This window comes from Phocoena sinus, chromosome 20 (genome assembly GCF_008692025.1).
Source record: "Phocoena sinus isolate mPhoSin1 chromosome 20, mPhoSin1.pri, whole genome shotgun sequence".
Taxonomy (NCBI): domain Eukaryota; kingdom Metazoa; phylum Chordata; class Mammalia; order Artiodactyla; family Phocoenidae; genus Phocoena; species Phocoena sinus.
The window spans coordinates 20,136,366-20,142,365 of record NC_045782.1 but is presented as its reverse complement, the minus strand read 5'-3'; positions in this window follow the sequence as shown (position 1 = coordinate 20,142,365).

The window sequence follows — 6,000 nt, the reverse complement described above, 5'->3', positions numbered from 1 at the left end:
AAAATAGCACATCTCTTATGGTGAGGAATAAATGAAATAGCATAAAGGTATCTGCTCATTGTAGCTGCTTGAGAAATGTTAGTTCTCTTTCCCTTCCTACTCTTAAAGCACCTGAATCTCAAAATGTCCCTTAACAGTCCCCATTGATGGAGGTAGGAAGAGCCCTCCCAGGAAGAAGGTGCTCATTAAATATCTGTGGAGAAGATGGAGCTATGAAAACTTTACTAGGAGGGACCTCTGTGCAGCCCTCCACTGGGAGATCCTAAGATTAGTCTCTGAGATAACTCTCCTTAAGCATCACTCACTTACAGATCTATGTAATAATGCATCTATCACAAGAGTCTACCCCTTGTCATGAAGGAGCAAGGAACAATGTTGTGACATGAGAATAAACTTGCGCTGTAGGGTTTTAAACTTATGTCAATGATCATTTGTTCCAAAGGGAGGGGGAAAATGCAGAGATTGTTGTCATCCTATTGTGGTGGTGTCAGATCACATACCAGAATCTGGATCTGTAGGGTTAATTTCCAGTGAAATTACCCATATTTCATTGGTAGTTGTTTATTGTTGCTTGTGGTGGTGCTCTCTCACTTGTACCAGGTGTTTGCACAACTTGATTTTGCCTGCAACCTGGATAATGGTGAGTAGGAGATGGACTCCATTATGGGACACATCCAGATTTTGGAGATGTTAAAAGGCTGGGGGAAACATGCATCTTGGGATGGATGGAATAGGGTAATATAAGGATATGTTTAAAATGCAGCTTTAGAAAACAAAGGAAGTATAAAATAAGAAAAGTATAAAATAAGAAAACACATCATTTGTACCAGGGAGTTTGCACACATCTATGGTTCTCACAATTCTGCAAGGCAGATATACTTACTGTTCTCTTTTTTTTTTTTTTTTTTTTTTTGTGGTACTCGGGCCTCTCCCGTTGTGGAGTACAGGCTCCGGACGCGCAGGCTCAGCGGCCATGGCTCACGGGCCCCGCCGCTGCACGGCATGTGGGATCTGCCCGGACCGGGGCACGAACCCGCGTCCCCTGCATCGGCAGGCGGACGCTCAACCACTGCGCCACCAGGGAAGCCCTGTTCTTTTTTTCATATGAGTAAATGGGAACTCAAACCGGTCAAGTGCCTTGCCCATGGTCACACCACTGGGAAATGGCAGAGCCAGAGTCTGGACCCAGTGCTGTCTCAGACACCAGACCCTCTGTTGTCTCTACTGTGGCCTTGCAAGCCACACAGACTACCCATGCCTGCTAAATGGACAATGTCACTAAAGCATTTTATGTCCATAGCAAATATGTTTTGCCTCATTGTCAAATAGGTCTTATTTTTCTTTAATTATATAATAGGACATGCTTCCTAAGGAAATTATGTGAAGACAAGAAGTGTCCCTTTCATTTCTTGGATATTCCACATGGCACTTAATCAATTATAGGGGCCAGACTAGGTGTCAATAAATGTCCACCACTCCACGTGCACCAGAGTAGTTACCACTCTCCATGTGACTTGGGGCCTCTGTGCCTTTGTGTAGGTGTGCCCTGAGACTTGAATGCCCTCTTCTACTTTTGTCACCTGATAAATTCCTCTCATTTCTTCTAGAACTCCCAAGTTTGTTCTCTCCTCAGAGTTCCCACAGAACTTTGTATCCATACTAGGCACTGATCTCTTCATGGATCTAGGAAAATCTTTTTTTGTGTGTGTGTATGTGGTTTTTTAAAAAGTATTTTATATTGGAGTATAGTTGATTAACAATGTTGTGTTAGTTTCAGGTGTATGGCAAAGTGATTCAGTTATACCTGTACATGTATCTATTCTTTTTCAAAATCTTTTCCCATTTAAGTTACAGCATATTGAGCAGAGTTCCCTGTGCTATACAGTAGGTGATCTAGGGAAATCTTTAAAAACAGAGCACTGAAGTGTCCAGACTGATGGTTTTCCAACTACAGGAAATCAGGTGAGGGCTTCTAACAGTCTAGGACATCAGGATGAAGGTCGCTGGGGGTTGGTTGAATCTGATCTACTATTCTAACCCCTGACTTTCTCTAGAACCCATCACTCCAGGTATAGACAAAATTTCTTTTTCGGTCATTGCATTTTTTTCAAAAGAAAGATTTACAGTGTTTAATCTGAAGCTAAACTATTGTCAATCAATAGTAATAGTTAATGTAATGAGGACATCCCTATTCTTAGTATTTGGAGTCCAGTTGCAAAACCCAAACCGAACTGATTAGTTACTACTGTGAGAGCTCAGAATCTAATGATAGCGGTCTCTGAAAGTGAAAATTTGCTTCAAAAAATGGTTTTAATTAGGTAATACAGTCCCATAGTCCAAATACCAAAGCATTCCTCTTTCTATTCACTCCATTTCCTCCCTTCCCAAGCCCATCCTACTCCTCTAACACAGACCCTTTTTTTTTTCAGTTTCTCAGCTAGTCTTCCAAAACTTCTTTGTGCAAATACAAGCAAATATTTCCCCCTTTCTTACACAATAGGTAGCAAACTGTCCAGATCTTTCCATATCAGTACATAAAGAACTTTCTTATTTTTTCCCACAGTTGTCTAACATGCCATCTTATGGATGTGACATATGTCCCTATTGATGGGTTCTTGAGTGTTCCCCCCCAACCTTTTGCTATTATGAGAATATTACAATGAGTAACCTTGTATATTTTGTATGCATGCAGGTATAAATAAAGAATAAAGTCCCAGCAGTGGGATTACTGGGTAAAAGGGTAAATGCATTTGTAATTCTGATAGATATTACCAAGCTGTCCTCCAATGGAGTTGTACCAATATGCACTCCTGCCAGTACTGTACGAGAAGGCTTGTTTCCCCATAGCGCAGCATATAAAAGATGTCAGATTTTTAAATTTTTTACCATCCAATAGATAAAAATGATAGCTTGTTTTAATTTGCAAGTCTCTTATTTTGATTAATATTAAGCATCTTTTCAAATGTTTGAAAGCCATTTGAATTGTATTTGCTCTGAACTGACTTCGTTGATTTTTCTTTTTAATTAATTAATTTAATTGTTTCTATTTTTGGCTGTGTTGGGTCTTCCTTACTGTGCGTGGGCTTTCTCTAGTTGTAGAAAGCTGGGGCTTCTCTTCATTGTGTTGCGCGGGCTTCTCATTGCGTTGGCTTCTCTTGTTGCAGAGCATGGGCTCTAGGCACGCGGGCTTCAGTAGTTGTGGCACGTGGGCTCAGTAGTGCACAGGCTTAGTTGCTCCGCGGCATGTGGCATCTTCCCCGGCCAGGGATTGAACACCTGTCCTCTGCATTGGCAGGCGCATTCTTAACGACTGCACCACCAGGGAAGCCCCATTGATTTTTCTTTTAAGTTATTCTTTATCCTTATCAACTTTTGGAAGCTGTTTATATTGGTATATTAGAGACACTGGCCCTTTGTTTGTAATATGAGTTGCAAATATTTTTCCTAGCTGGTCAATGGCCCTTTGACTTTCTATTTAGTTGCTTTAGCCATGCACAATGCTTATCTTTTAATGTAATCATATATATCAGTCTACTTTCACGGCTTTTGGATTTTGAATCTTGACTTTTCTAATCCTCATGCCAAAAGTATAAAGGCATTTACAAATGTCTTCTCCTAGAACATTTATGGCGTTAATTTTTTAAAAATTCTTGAGCGATTTAGAGCTTATGTTGGTATATGTCATAAAGCGTGAATCCATCTTTTTCAAAATAAATTGCCACCCAGTTTTCCCAATATCTCTTTATTGAAACATCCTTTCCTCTCCACTTGAGAGGCCAATTCCATCACGAACTAAATTCTGATGTGTTTGCAACTATTTCTGGACCTTCTATCTTGTACCCTTGATCTAGTCATATGCCAATACAACTCTATTTTTATTTGAGGTTTTATAATGATTTAATATCTGGATAGCCCTTCTTTTTGCTCTTCTTTTTCAGGTTTTTATTTCCTGGCTCTTCTTGCTTGTTTATTTTTCCACTGGAACTTTAGGATAAGATTGTTTAGATTAAGTTAATCTCTTGGTTTTTTTAAAATTGATATCTTATTAAGTTTATAAAATAACTTAGAGAAAACTGACAGCTTTCTTCCTTTCAAGAATGACATGTGTTTCCATTTTATCCTTCTTCTATGTCCTTCAATATTGTTTAAAATTTTTTCTCAGATAGGTTTATCTTAGATATTTTAAATTTTTGTTGCTATTGAAAATTGGGTATTTTCTTTGATTTGTTTGTTATAGCAGGATACTGAATTTTGCATATTAATTTTGACATATGCTTCATATAATTCTATTAATACAATTATTTATATTCAATCTGAATTCTTTTATTGTTTATAGTGTTTTTCTTTAGGCTCTCTTGAATATAGTCCTATCTTCTTCAATTTTTATCCCTCTAATTTCTTTCTCTTATCTAATTGCATTGGCTAATTAATATTGCACAAAAGTTGTAGCAGTGCAATGATGGTTTTGTTCCCAAATTTAATAGAATGCCTCTAATATCTCCCAGTTAACATAATGGTCTTTGGGGGATATTGATAGATATAGATATATAGGTATAAGTATAATGTTAAAGAAGTATCTAGGGCTTCCTTGGTGGCACTGTGGTTAAGAATCCACCTGCCAATGCAGAGGACACAAGTTCAAGCCCTGGTCCGGGAAGATCCCACATGCCACAGAGCAACTAAGTCCATGCTTAGTTGCCACAACTACTGAGCCCGTGTGCCACAACTACTGAAGCCCGCACGCTTAGAGCCCTTACTCCGCAACAAGAGAAGCCACCGCCATGAGAAGCCTGCGCACTGCAATGAAGAGTACCCCCGCTCACCACAACTACAGAAAACCTGTGTGCAGCAACGAAGGCCCAACCCAGCCAAAAAGAAAGAAATAAAATAAATTTATTAAAAAAAATTAAATTAAAAAAATAAATCTTTAGGAGGTGGGCCTAAATGTAAGACTGGACACTATAAAACTGTTAGAGGAGAACATTGGAAGAACACTCTTTGACATAAATCACAGCAAGATCTTTTTTGATCCACCTCCTAGAGTAATGGAAATAAAAGCAAAAATAAACAAATGGGACCTAATGAAACTTCAAAGCTTTTGCACAGCAAAGGAAACCATAAACAAGATGAAAAGACAACCCTCAGAATGGGAGAAAATATTTGCAAATGAATCAACGGACAAAGGATTAATCTCCAAAATATATAAACAGCTCATGCAGCTCAATATTAAAGAAACAAACACCCCAATCCAAAAATGGGCAGAAGAGCTAAATAGACATTTCTCCAAAGAAGACATACAGTTGGCCAACAAGCACATGAAAAGCTGCTCAACATCACTAATTATTGGAGAAATGCAAATGAAAACTACAATGAGGTATCACCTCACACCAGTTAGAACGGGCATCATCAGAAAATCTACAAACAACAAATGCTGGAGAGGGTGTGGAGAAAAGGGAACCCTCTTGCACTGTTGGTGGGAATGTAAATTGATACAGCCACTATGGAGAACAGTATGGAGGTTCCTTAAAAAATTAAAAATAGAATTACCATATGATCCAGCAATCCCACTACTGGGCATATACCCAGAGGAAACCATAATTCAAAAAGACACATGCATCCCAATGTTCACTGCAGCACTATCTACAATAGCCAGGACATGGAAGCAACCTAAATGCCCATGGACAGACGAATGGATAAAGAAGTTGTGGTACATATATACAATGGAATATTACTCAGCCATAAAAAGGAATGAAATTGGGTCATTTATTGAGACGTGGATGGATCTAGAGACTGTCATACAGAGTGAAGTAAGTCAGAAAGAGAAAAACAAATATCGTATAGTAACACATGTATGTGGAACCTAGAAAAATGGTACAGATGAACCTGTTTGCAGGGCAGAAGTTGAGACACAGATGTAGAGAACAAACGTATGGACACCAAGTGGGGAAAGCCATGGGGGGGTGGGGATGGTGGTGTGCTGAATTGGGCGATTGGGATTGA